This window comes from Rattus norvegicus, chromosome 19 (assembly GCF_036323735.1).
Source record: "Rattus norvegicus strain BN/NHsdMcwi chromosome 19, GRCr8, whole genome shotgun sequence".
Taxonomy (NCBI): domain Eukaryota; kingdom Metazoa; phylum Chordata; class Mammalia; order Rodentia; family Muridae; genus Rattus; species Rattus norvegicus.
Window position 1 is genome coordinate 72147066 of NC_086037.1, and position 14476 is coordinate 72161541.

Genomic DNA, 14476 nt, shown 5'->3' on the forward strand with positions numbered 1-14476 from the left:
CAGTCGCTCTGTGTACACACAGGTGCATGAGCGTGCACGCGCGCGCACACACACACACACACACACACACACACACACACACACACACGTGGATACAACGTAGTAAGAGCATATTTGCTTTTATAAACCACTTTTGGGTTAGTAACACTAACATGAGGTTCTGTTCTGCTTCTAAGCTCAGATCTACATTCTCTTCAGATTCTTCAGGAAGAAATACAAGCAGCTTCCTCTGGGAAGCAGTTTGTGACTGCCCCCTCCCCCAGTCTTCAGTCCACCTAAAAATTGTCTGGAAAACAATGGACAAATTCCAGCTCTCTGTTCTGTTAAGTGTCTAGTGATTTCAGAGAATGGAAGAACATTCTAGCGATAGTATTAAGAAAGTCATTTTTTCCCCCAAATGTTATTTGGAACAGCAAAGGACAATATGTTTAAAAGCACAACTTTTAAGATGACTGAATTGGCAATAAATTCACATAATGAAAATTCCAGCAAGTCTTTATACTCTACTGGGGAATTCCTTGGTTCTTGATGTAAATTTTTAAACAGTTGATAGCAGATTTCTATTCTTTTTGTTCCTTCGATTTCAGACTTAATGCGAAAATGGCTTGCTGTGATATAAAGAATGTGGTTTGTTAGCCAGTGAGCCAGCTCATGCATGTCTCGGTAGGCAGACATTCTAAATAGCAGCTCTGGGCAGTGGAAGGGTGACCTGCAACATTGTTACTGTGACATCATGCTTCTTACTCAGAACCAGCCAGCCGGATCTTCTGTCTGCACCCAACTCTCTGCTAACCATGTGTCAATTCCAGGCTTCCCAAAGTGCTTGGTATTCTCTCAAGGTGTGTGTGTGTGTGTGTGTGTGTGTGTGTGGGTGTGTGTGTGCGTGCGTGTGTTGGTGAGTGCATCTCTTGTGTGTCTTCATGTGTGTATGTGTATGTCTGATTGTGTGTATGTGTGAGCATGTGTAAGTAGATGTGTGGGTGGTGTGTCTCTGTGTGTGGGTGTGTCTGTGTGAATGCATGTCCATGTGTGTTTGATGCTGTGGGTCTCACAGAGGAACATGCATATACTGAGCAAGTGCTGAACACTGAGTTATATCATAGCCTATAATTTCCTCTTGTATAAGTCGATCTCTTAATTTATATTGTTAGCCAATTTATGCTTCCTCCTCTGCTAGCACCTCTCCCCACAAGTGATATTAATTCAGTCTGAAATGGTTTGCAAGTCAAAACCATCAAATTAAGGGTGGAGGATGTAGCTCCCTTGACAGAGAGCTTGCCCAGGAGGTATAAAGCCCTGAGTTGAATCTCCAGCAACGTGTAACTAGAAGTGTAGTACACACCTGTAATCTCAACACTGGAGAGATGGAGTCAGAAAGACCGGAACTTCAAGGTATCCATTGCTATAGAGTGATTTTGAGCCTAGCTTAAACTACGTGAGGCTCTGCCTCAAAAGAAAGAAAAATTCATTCACATAAACATCTGGCTTGTGTGTTATTTGAAGGACCAATGACTGTGCCACCCTTAGGTGGAATAGGTACTTCCTCAGGCACTGGCTCATAGTGAAGGAGTTCAGATCCCTCATGTGAGCTGGAAAGGTCATATTGTTCAGACAGAAAACCTGCCTCCACTAGCTTCTGTTGTGACTGACCGAATCCAGCTCACAATGCCCTTATATGGTAAACATGCTGAGAGAACTTAAACTTTCTACTTTTAGGATTTCTCACTGGACCTGAAACTTAGTTATTTCAGCTAGACTAGCTGGCCAGGACTACTGTGGGATCCTCCAGCCTCTGCTTTCCCAGTGCTGGGGTCACAGGCACCATCCATCACATGTAACGTCTATATGTGTGCTGGGTAGCTGAACCGAGGTCACGTGGCTCAAGAAAAAAGTGGCAAAACTTAAGAATTCTGTACAGAAACGGAATATACTTAGAATTGGGCATATTATTATGGCTTCTTTATTCAAAAATATCTGTGGAGTTGCCCATAATAAGAAGTGTTTACACATAGCTGCTATGCTTTGGATACAGCTGGTATCCTTTTATTCTTCTTGAGATTAAAACAATTGAAGCTTTTTCACATGGATACATTGTTTACTGGGCATATTTCTCCTCATATCCTCCTGCTCTCCCCACAGCTCTATCTTTCCTTTAGGCAGCTTTACAGTTATATTCATGCCGTGTGTGTGTGTGTGTGTGTGTGTGTGTGTGTGTGAGTGTGTGGTGTATATGTGAGTATGTGAATGTGTGTGGTATGTGGTGTGTGTGAGTATGTGTGTATATGAGTATGTGTGTGTGTGGTGTGTGAGTATGTGTGTATATGAGTATGTGTGCAAGTGTGTGTGTATCTGTGTATATATAATATATACTAAATTATATATTATGTTATTATAACTACATATTTTATAAATACATCTTTTTTTAAAGGTTTATTTATTTTATGAGTACACCATAGCTGTCTTCAGACACACCAGAAGAGGGCATCAGATCCCATTACAGATGGTTGTGAGCCACCATGTGGTTGCTGGGATTTGAACTCAGGACCTCTGGAAGAGCAGTCAATGCTCTTAACCGTTGAGACATCTCTCCAGTCCCATATTTTATGTATATGACACCAAACACACAAAACCTAGAAATATAATTGTCTCTAGTTATAGAACAAGAGTTTTTGAAGTATTTTGCCCCCTCTCCCCATATGTGTGTCACTGTTGTGTACGTGACTATGTGGCTACGACTTTCGTGCCAGCAGGTCAAAGGTTGCCTTTGTGAGTCTTCCACTATCGTTGTCAAACTTATCCTTTTGAGACTAGGTCTCTCACTGGATCCCGAGTTTAATGATTTGTCTAGACTGGCTGGCTGGTGAACTCAAGGTACTCTGGAATCCTTCCTTCCAGGACGGGGGTCCCACACACATGCTGTTGTACCTGTTTTTAACTGGGTGTTAGATTTTCAAGCTCACGCCATCATGGTGAGTAGTGGGCACTGTCTGTCTGAGCCATCTCTCCACCTCACATCGTCTGTGTCTAAAACTTTTATTATTACATACCTTGGCTCACTGAGTAAATGCTTCCCCTCCACAGCTATCATGAAGCTCCGATTTAATATGTAAGGACAGAGCATACATTTCCCCTTGAGCCCCATGGGGACTTTTTGGGAGGTTGTTTGTGTTTCATTTCCCAGGCAGGAAAAGAGGAACGTGATGTGTATCTGGGTAGAGCTGTGCAGAGGACACTTTTCCCTCTGAGCAGGAGTAGGTGAATCTTGCTGCCTTGCTAGCTTGCTGCTCTGTGCTGCCCTCTGCAGTGGCTGGCTGCTGATGCAGGCTCACGGCTCCATTTCAGATTGTCAGAGAGCTTTGAGCATGCAGCCATCCTGCAAGGTCCCTTGGACAGAGATACTAGTGTAAGAATGTTGCCAGTTTAAATGTTCTCCAGAGGATTAAGTGGATTCCACAGCAAGTACTACATATATTTGGAAAGTGCCCCACACCACAGTGATTTCCAGCGCACACACAAATCCCCCGCTGAACTCTCTGTACAGGTGTGTTAATGGGCACACTAACTTGGGTGGACAGCCACAGAATCCGCTCATGTCGGGCTGTCTCTATGACCTGTGTACTAATGTTTAACCCGGGTTTATTTTCAGCTGAAAGCCGTTCCCGGTTTTCCCATAAGATCTGTGGCGAACTGCTTCTTCTTGCTCCATCATTAGTATTCTGAGCTCTGTCATATGCAGTTCAAACTCTTTCCCTTGTTTTCACGGGGGGGGGGGGGAGGTGATGGAACAGGTTGCTTAGAAACACTTGGCCACACGCTCGCAGGGAATTATCAACCTCTTCGGCACGTTTCCCTCCACATGCACAGAGAAAATTGGCTTTTGCTGCTGACAACAGTTAATTGATTGCAGGTTGTTTAAGTGGAAATGCAAGGTTGGAAGTATATTTCCTTTCATATTTATGCATTAGATGCAGAGAAGCTGTACGGTGACACTTTCCACAGGGACTGAAAGTCTCATGTCAGTAGCTGGGTCTAATGGTGTGCTTTAGGATGTTGATCTTGACACTGGTCAGCTCACAGGATTATCTTTGGTTTCTCGAGGCCATTTTTGCCATGATTCCTTGGTTCCCATGACTTCCCATAGTCATATATTTCAATGGGGTTCTGGCTAGTGCCATCAATGGGTGACACGCTTGATTAGGGGCTGGTGCACGAATAAAATGAAAACCAATAGCTGTCTGGTTATTGGTTTATCATTTATATGGTCCAGAAAAACCTTTCTTCTTTTCCTCATGCTTTATTTGTTTGAGTTAGGTCATTTTTTTTTTGTCTCAACTTCTAATAAAATGAATGCAATGCGTGTCTATGGGTGAATTAATTGGACTTAAGTTAATTTTTAAAGGTTCTTTGATTGGGCCGTCAACAGTCCCTCAAAATGAATGAGTAACATCCATTCCGCAAAAGCTAATCCCAGTCCATGGGGTGCTCCTGTGTACAGGACCAGATGGCTGGCTCCAGAGTTACTGTTTTCTCTGTCCAGGTCGAAGAAAAGTCTTTCTCCAATGATGATGATCCAATAAGGTTTTAACATCCATTGGGGACTTGATGTTGAAAACCCAGTTACCTTGAAATAAGGTCATTTAAAAATTTATGTTTATTTTTCTCAATTATGACCATTGCATTTTTGTGTAATGTTATATATCATCGTCTCGTAAAATAAAGAAATAAAGTGTGCACTCACTCTGCTCCGAGACTCACGTGAGTCAGTGGATTCTGTTTAAATTCCCACTGACAAGCTTATTGTTGTGGACATTTTTATGTTTGTTGTGTTTTTATTTCAGAGTGTGAATGTCTTCATGGACATATGTGCACCATGTGTATACAGTGATCTTGGAGGCAGGAAGAGGGATTCTGGAACTGGAGCTACTGATTGTCATCTACTAAGGGGGTACTGGGAACTGAGTCTAGGTCCTTAACAAGGACATACGTGTGTGCCACAGTGCACATAAGGACATCAGAGGGCAACCTGTAGAAGTCAGTTCTTTCCGTCTACCATGTGGGTCCTAGAGATCGATTCAGGTCACGCACGATGCTTGAAGGCAGGCACCTCTATCTGCTGAGCCGTCTTGCTCCCCTTCATTTGCTTTCAAGAACACAACTAGTAGTTACATTTGAGTGGTCTACTTCTTCGTAAAGGGAAAAATTATCCATTTATAGGGAACGCGTAAAAGCTGAGGCCAACCAAAAATAGTAAATGAGGCTCTCGCACTTCTGAGAGTCACACAGCTTCCTCCTGCTAATTCACCCAAATCTGGGGTGCTGCCTTCAAGCCAGAGCTTACCAATACCCTCTCAGCTCTGTGATTGAAACCATTCCCTCTTTTATATGGAACCCTTCAGTGGTATTTTCAAGACAAGGAAAAAAAATGTGGAAAGCATTTAGAGTTAGTGGTTGTTTAGGAATTCATTTCTCCAAATGTTCGTATTTATCATAATTTGGAGGGAGATTTTCCTTTGTAGAAATTCTGTTGCTTGGATGACCTGAGAGCACGTAACTGACCAGCTGGAACCCGGTGGGATTTGCTTGCTTTCTTTTGCTAACCTAGACTCCTACCTCATTTTTCCTAATAACTTAGAAGACTAATATGCCTAATCTCCAAATTGCTAACCTTGTCTAAGCGAAACACATCACATTGGCATCGAATGCAAGACCCTACATTTAAACGGGGAAGTAATTTCACAAAGCAGCGTACCAAAACCTGAGTTGTTAGTTTAATCACAGTACGGCCGGTCGCTCTCTTAATTGGATCAGTCCCTGTTTTCTCCAAAGTTTACATTCCAGCGGCTCCTTGGGTTTGTTATTCTTTGGTTGTGTCATTTTCTTTATTTCCCAGATACGTACGATTTTACTTTTGTGACTTAGAATTATTGCTAGTTTTGCAGTCACATGCTGAAGGAGAAGCCTGCGACTGTTCATGTTTTATGGTAGATGATATACAAAGCTTAATCCTGACTCACTGGGTTGTAAAATCCAAATAAATCCAAATTTATATACGAAAATGACTTAGAACAGTGCGTACCTTCTACTGAACTCAAAAGTTAACATGCTGTTATCTTCATTGTTACCAGTGTTGTCTCACTGATGCCATCACACACACACACACACACACACACACACACCACACCACACACACATACCACACATACACACATCACACATACACACACATACACACATACCACACATACACACATCACACACACATACACATATACCACACATACACACATCACACACACACACACCACACATACACACACTACACATACACACACCACACATACACACCACACACACACCATACATATACAAATATATACACATACCACACACACACCACACATACACAAACCACACATAAACATACCATACATACACACCACATACACAGACACCACACATACACACACCACACACCAAATATACACACACCACACATACACAAACATATACACATACCACACATACACACCACGCATACACACATACACACCCCACACACACACCACACACACACCACACATACACACACACACATGCACACCACACATACACATACCACACATACACAAACCACACATAAACATACCATACATACACACCACACACACAGACACCACACATACACACCACACACCAAACATACACACACCACACATACACACACACCACACACACACCACACACACACACACATGCACACCACACATACACATACCACACATACACAAACCACACATAAACATACCATACATACACACCACACACACAGACACCACACATACACACACCACACACCAAACATACACACACCACACATACACAAACATATGTACATACCACACATATACGCACCACACATACACATACTACATATACATATACCACAAACCCACAGCACACTTATACACATATGTACATACCTATACACACATATACATATACCACAAACATGCCTGTATATTCTGTGCTTCAAAGCTTTCTGCTTCAGTTTCTCTGTTGGTATCGGGATTCCTTAGGATCGAGAGTCTTAAGCTCTGTAAACTTGATTCAGAACCAGAGAGAAATGAGTCCCTTATACTTGCTACTGCAAGCTATGTGGAACTTTTCAACTATCTGCTGGATAGAAAGTGGAAAATCTAATTTGGTGTGGTGGTGAATATCTGTTGTTAGCCTAGCTCTTGGGAAGGAGGGAAGCAGCTGGAGAAACCCAGACTAGTGTGGCCTACATCGTAAAACCCATTTCAACAAAACAAAACCTTAATTTGTGCTACCTTTCGTGGAACTAAAGGATCAACATTTTAGAATTTAAAGAGAGGTATCGATTTTAGTTCCTGGTTTCACCCCGCCCCCACTCTTCACACCCCACCTTCATTACAAAGGAGTTGACTGTGCTTCTAAACATATGTCTCAGTCATTATGAGCTCTTGCTCTTCTTGCAGAGGACCCATGTGGTGGCTCACAACTGTCTGTAACTCCAATTCCAGGAGATATGAGGTCTTTTCCTGACCTCCACAGGCACTACATCTACTTGGTGTGCATACATACATGAAGGTGAAGCTGGTGTGCATACATACATGTAGGTGAAGCTGGTGTGCATGCATACATGTAGGTGAAGCTGGTGTGCATGCATACATGTAGGTGAAGCTGGTGTGCATACGTACATGTAGGTGAAGCTGGTGTGCAAACGTACATGTAGGTGAAGCTGGTGTGCATGCATACATGTAGGTGAAGCTGGTGTGCATACGTACATGTAGGTGAAGCTGGTGTGCAAACGTACATGTAGGTGAAGCTGGTGTGCATACGTACATGTAGGTGAAGCTGGTGTGCAAACGTACATGTAGGTGAAGCTGGTGTGCATGCATACATGTAGGTGAAGCTGGTGTGCAAACATACATGTAGGTGAAGCTGGTGTGCATACATATATGTAGGTGAAGCTGGTGTGCAAATGTACATGTAGGTGAAGTTGGTGTGCATACATACATGTAGGTGAAGATGGTGTGCATACATACATGTAGGTGAAGCACTTGTCTAAAATAAAAACAGGCAACTCTAGAAGCAATACACAAACGAGAATAATTTAAAACACAGATGCAGGTTGCGCATGCTTCAGAGTGTTGAGCACTAATCAGGGGAATAAACAGCTTCCTAGGAATTTAAGCTGAGAGTTCTTAACAAGATTACACACATACTTTTTCTTTTGTTTTCCTATTCTTGCAAGAATTTCCTCTGAGATTGATTTTTTGTCTTTTAAATCTTTGCTTGAAGGAAATGAAAGAAACACTCCTTGTTATTTTTGGAGTTTACCTACCTCTATTTTTATTTTAGGAAGAAAATAGTCTGTAATAACGAGATAGGGATCCATGTGGTCTTGCGTGTCTAGTTGCCGAAGTGAGAAGGAGAGGCTCAGTCAAGCTGCCATGGCTCAAACCTCATTTAAAGGCAGAGGTGACCCTTGTTGCATCTGTTCCCTAACATTAACAGAAAGAAATGTAAATTTGGTTGTACTCTGTCAGGGTTTTTCTTGCCTTCCTTTTAAGAACATTGCCACCACTTAAGGCACGATATTGTTTTTAAGCATTCCAAGTTTATTTCAAGCATAATTTCTCCTATTTGAAATTTTACGTTAGGATCAAAATCAGCTTTCAGGTCCCACGTGAAGTTTCTTCCCAGGCCACTGTAGTCTCATGAGGTGACTGTGATACAAGGTAGGTTTTCTTCTTTGGCTGGTGCCGTGTTGCTGTCTTGGAAATTTCTTAGCCATGACTTTATTTTGAAGGAAAATATAGCTGTTCCTTCTAATAATGAATTCTGCTTATCTGGGCTTGACATTGTTCTGAAGGGGTTGAGGGTGTAGGTCATTTCGAACGAGGAGGGTTATGGTGAGCAAGCAAGAGGCCCTGTGCTCAGTCTCTAGTACCTGAGCTGTAAATCAGACCAACCCTTTTTTGCTTTTGTGTATGAAGAGACCTAAGAAAATGGGAAGAGTCGAATAGTATTTGAAACAAATGTTAGGGGAAAGAGTCAGGCAACTGACTTGGGTGCATTCCTTTCAGTTCAGAGAACACCCGTTCTGGAATCTGGCGATTACCTCTTGGAGTCCAGTGTCTCCTCTCAGTGCTTGCAAAATGCTGCTTTTGAGGGAGGGTGGGTTGTCTGGATGTGCCTGGGGTCGCACAGCTCCATTTAAATCACTGTTCTTAGAACCAGTCCTTTGTTATTTTTAACAATGAGACTGGTCTCTCTTTTTCTTAATTAGATGTGATTGGCTCCTTTACTTCTGATTTTGCCACACACCTACAGACGACAGTTTTAAGTGTGCTCAGGGTGGTAGGTGGTGCCGGCAGATTGACCCCTTGGATACAAGGTGCATAGCCACAGAAGACATTGGTGTTCCTCATACGGAACCTACCTCTCTAGTTCTCCAGGGGACAGAGACGGTGCTAGCCAGGTCTCTTCTCAATAACAGAGAAATGCTTCAGAGGAAGAGGTCTAGGCATAAATTTAAATATTTTAACATCAGGTCTGTTTTCTTTCTTTCTTTTTTTCAGAGCTGGGGACTGAACCCAGGGCCTTGCGCTTGCTAGGCAAGCGCTCTACCACTGAGCTAAATCCCCAACCCCCAGGTCTGTTTTCTAACCATCCTGGCAACACAGTGGTAGACAGGCGGGTGTCCGTACCTCTTGGTCTCTGTTCTTACATCTTTATCTGTTTATGTCAATAGCCACTCCATTGCTTCTTTAAAAGCTATTGGGTGCCGGGTGTGGCGACACATGCTGGGAGGCAAATCTCTGTGAGCTCCAGGCCAGACTAATCTCCGTAGCTAGTTCGAGGCCAGCCAGAGCTGCACTTCACAGCCGTGCACATTTCTGCCCTTGTGTGGACTAATGGGCTTTAAGGAGTGCTCTTCAGATGAAGGGGGCATGTGAGCGTGGCAGCTCTGAGAGGTTCATTTGCTCACAGTTAGGTAAGACTCTGCCCTGAGGGCACAGTTTCTCCCAAGGTTCTTATTTCACAAATGACTTGGTGACCAAGTGTGTGATTGTGAGTATATCAGTGTGTGTAGGTGTGTCTATCTGTGCATACATGTGTATGCTTATGTGTGTACATGTGCATGTTTGTGTACATGTGTATATTTCTGTGAGTGCATATGTATATTCATGTGTGCATATATTTATGTGTGCATGTATATATTTATGTGTGTACACATGTATGTATTTATGCATGTACATGTGTGTATTTATGTGTGTGCATGCGTATATTTATGTATGTGCATCATATATTTATGTGTGTGCATGTATATATTTTTGTGTGTGCATGTGTATATTCATGTGTACATATATGTGTGCATGTGTGTATTTATGTATGTGCATGTATATATTTATGTGTATGCATACATACATATTTATGTGTATTCATGTGTATATGTGTGTGCATGCATATATTTATGTATGTGTGCATGCATATATTTATGTGTACATACATGTATATATACTATGTGCATGTATATGTTTATGTGTGTGAGGCTGGCTCTTAGGCAGACCCATTAACCTCCTGGTTTCTGCAGGACTGCTCTCCACGAGCAGCTACAAATTGCATTTCCTGTTATTAGTTTCCTGTGTGGCAATCATTCTTGACTCGTCAATACTGCTGCTCTTTATGCCCACATCTTTATAGAGGAAGTGGCTATAAATAGAGAGGCTAAATTATGTTTAACATACATTTAAAAGAAACGCTGGAAGGATCTGGACAGTTTTAGAAATGTTTGTTTACAGTTCTCAAAATAGAACATCTTGAAGTGATTCCATATTTGTTTTTAAAGATGTATTTTTATCTTTATGTGTGTACATGTGTGCCCATGTGTGTGGGTACTTGTAATGACCTGTTTACGCACGCATGTGGAAACCTAAAGTTAACCTGAGGTGCTATGAATCCATGGGCTCCATCTTCATCATTTTTTTAAAAAAGATAATGTATCCAGCGTGGCCTGAAAATGATTGAGTAGGCTAGGATGCTGGTGACCACCAGGCCTCTGGTTTGTCTCCATCTTTTTAGTACTGGGTTCTAGGCGTGCACCATCATGACCTTAAGAAGACACGATCTTTACTATATATTTTGTTTATCAATCTATTCCTGTACACGTGTGTGTGTGTGTGTGTGTGTGTGTGTGTGTGTGTGTGTGTGTGTGTTCAGAGGACAGTCTGAGGGAAGAAGGAATTGGTTTTTCCCTTCCACCCTGTGGGTCCTGATGGAGCTAATTTGTCAGGCTTGGCAGTGAGTTCCTTTATCCACTGAGCCATCCGTCTCACCAGCCTCACGGTAGCTTTTGTACATAAATTCTGGAGACTGAGCTCAGATCATTGTGCATGTACCTTATTGATTAAGGGAATTTCCCAATCCTTCAAGATCTTACTTTAAAAATCTGCTGACCTGGGGCTCCAGCAGAAGGGGTAGGTCTTGTGTCAGCTGGGCTCTGTGGGTGTCCCAGCTTGGCGTGGGTTTTGGGGCAGGAGTCTTTTGACCTTAGTAGCATCAGATCAGTAACCTGTTTTATTTGGGCTGCGGAAGAACAAAACGGATGCTATTATCATTAAAAACAAAGTCAGACATTCTGCTTCGGTCAATTTGTTTAATCTCTTTCTATGTAGTATTTCATAAGGTGCTACCTTGGGACTTTTATGTCACAGTTCCTGTCGTAAAAGCAAAAGAACATAGCATGAACTTTTGTATGTATTATGGAATGACACTAAATTACGACTTGTATGTAAAACCCGCTGCATTGGTTAGTAAAGGGCAAGCAAAGGTCTTCCTACATCTTTGTTCTCTCTCTCTCTCTTTCTCTCTCTCCCTCCCTCCCTCCCTCCCTCCCTCCCCCCTCCCTCCCTCCCTCCCTCTCTCTGTGGCTGAACAAGTCAGTGAACTCTCTGTTGCGTCTTGGAAGTGGGGCTCAGGAGCTCTTTGGGGTGGGGGGCGGGTCCGTTTCCTCTTCTCCACCACAGGCTTCTTATTTCTAAGGATGGCACTGGCCCTGCGCATGGCCGCCATACACAGATCGGGGCGGTACTTGTTCTTTCGGATCACGTGCCTGATGCTGCTGGGGGTAGCTATGGAGTTCTTGTTGATGGCGGTCCTCACGTAAGAAGTGGTAGGTTTTAGCTGACCGGATCTGCGTTTCCTAACCACCGTGACTCCTTTGCCATCAGCTGTGGGCTCCACTCCGGCGGTGAATTACCGCACTTCCGTTGTAGCGGAAGGAGTTTCGGGCCTTCAGATTTTTGGGCTCCTTATTCCTCTTGATCGAGAAACTGGAGCAGTTCCGAATGACCACCCGCAGGTGTGCGGACATGGCTGCGGCTCCTCTCCCTATGGCGGCTGGAGTTTTTCACATTTCTGGCTGAATGTCCTGCATTCTGTGGACTCGTGTTCTCCCTACACTTAGCCTTTCCCCTGTGAGCATCCATTTGCCTCCTTTGTGTACCTGGATACCAGAAAGGACCAAGTTCTTTTTGTAGAAGATTTCGAATGTCTCAGACATTACTCAAAGCGTGCATTTTGCTGTAGATTCCACTACACTCCAAAGACACAGAAGGACTTTCCCTTTGTCAGATGTGTTTGGTGGCCTGCCTAGATACGTCTCTAGGGACCTGGCTTCCCATCCCTTTCAGAGATACACGTGTGCCCTTCATATTTGGAGATTAAAAAGTAGTTCAAGGCTTTGCAAAGTAGATGCCACCGTGCACTGCCTGGCGCCATTCCTCGATCCCATTATGAGAATGCGTGACTCGGCCATCAACCCTGTGAGTTCTGAGGACCCGTTCCTTGCACTGTCATTAACGATACCCCAGGACCAGGAGAAGAGATAGATGATGCCGGGTTACTCCTTGTCAGACTCCATTTATTCACCGGCAGTTCCAGACATTATCCTTCTGTTCTGGAATTTAACAAGCGGGGAAAAGTAGGAAAAGTCCTGTGTTGCCATAATTCACATTTTACACTTGTTGCTTACATTTATGATTTGGATCCCCTTGCCCGCAGTAAGGAACTCGATTCCCCCATCCACCCATGCTCCTGCAGGCAACCTTAATTAAACTCAGGGAGTTTCACACACAAGAAGAAATGAAAGGAGAGAGGGACTTTGGGAAGAAGTTTACATTGAGAGGGAAAAGAGAGGATAATGGTGTGAAAATGAAAATACCATATATATATATATACATATATGTATACACACACACATATATGACACACGCGTGTTTGACATTGTCAAATAATAAATAAAAGTAAAAACAGGAACTGTGAAGAGCCACAGGCAATTCATGGCTTCCGAGAGCGGGAGAACCAGTCTTCTCCAGAGACATGTCCTCCCCATCCCCCATAGTTACTCGATCCCAAGGTGAGCTCTAAATGCTTCCTCAAACAACCACATGGAATGGCTATACCTATACATACATGTACATGTGTAGCAGCAGCTGTGAATTTGTGGAGCCACCGGAGAAGAGCCAGAGGAGGAGTTGAATTGATGTAAATACAGTGCCCAAGCTTTGTGTGTGTGCGTCTGCGTGTGTGTGTGTGCGTGTGTGCGTGTGTGTGCATGTGTGCGCGCGCGTGTGTGTGTGCGTGTGTGTGTTGTGAGGAGGCAGGGTCTCATGTAGCTCAGGGCAGCCTTGTAGTGGAGGTCCCACCATGCCTGGTTTTATTTGTTGTTGATCAAACCCAGTGCTTTGTGCGTAGTAGGCCTGGACTCTACCAACTGGGGCACATCTACCAGACCCTGCCCCTGGATCAATCATTACTTTTTATATTATTTTGTTTCAGTTTTTGATGAGAGTCCTGCTGTTGTCAGGGCAGGCCTGGGAAACCCCTCTTCTCTAGCTTTGGTTTCCAGAGTTCCACTGTACCACTCTGCTTTCACAGGGTCCTCAAGGAGAGGATGGTGCCATCCAGGTAGATAAAGGTGCAGCAGCCTGTTACTAAAGATCAACCTGCAAGTGAGGACCCCTCCCAGGTGCACTGTGCGTCAGAATCACCTCTTGAAAATACAGGCCATGAGGAGTACCTGGTTCTTGGGTTCTGGATGCTTAATTCTTTTGATGCCATGCATTTAATTTGGCCAGATGGTCTTCAGAAGTGACCAGATGAACTGTCTTGATAGAATTAAACTTATTCTCTTAATGGGATATAATTGCACAATAAATTACCCTGGGTTTGCACAATGATTAATACACGCAATGTTCCAACTTTTAAAACTGTTGCTTACTTGTTAGAGGAGATGTTACCCATCATCAATCAGGGTAACAGGTGCCTGAGCTTGATCTTCATAGGTTAAAAATTCAGGCAAGCTATTTGCCTCTCTTGGGCCTCAGTTTACTCATCTCTAAAATAAAGACCAAAGGTACACGTACCTTGTAAATTTGTTGTCAAA

General features: G+C 43.3%; 1 protein-coding gene and 1 pseudogene across 18 annotated transcripts in view; one reads left to right on the top strand and one right to left on the bottom strand.

The window, feature by feature from the left end:
- Positions 1-14476, top strand: part of Pard3 (par-3 family cell polarity regulator) — a 549854-nt gene that overhangs the window by 169646 nt on the left and 365732 nt on the right. The window lies entirely within an intron of this gene.
- Positions 11953-12403, bottom strand: Rpl28-ps7 (ribosomal protein L28, pseudogene 7; annotated as a pseudogene).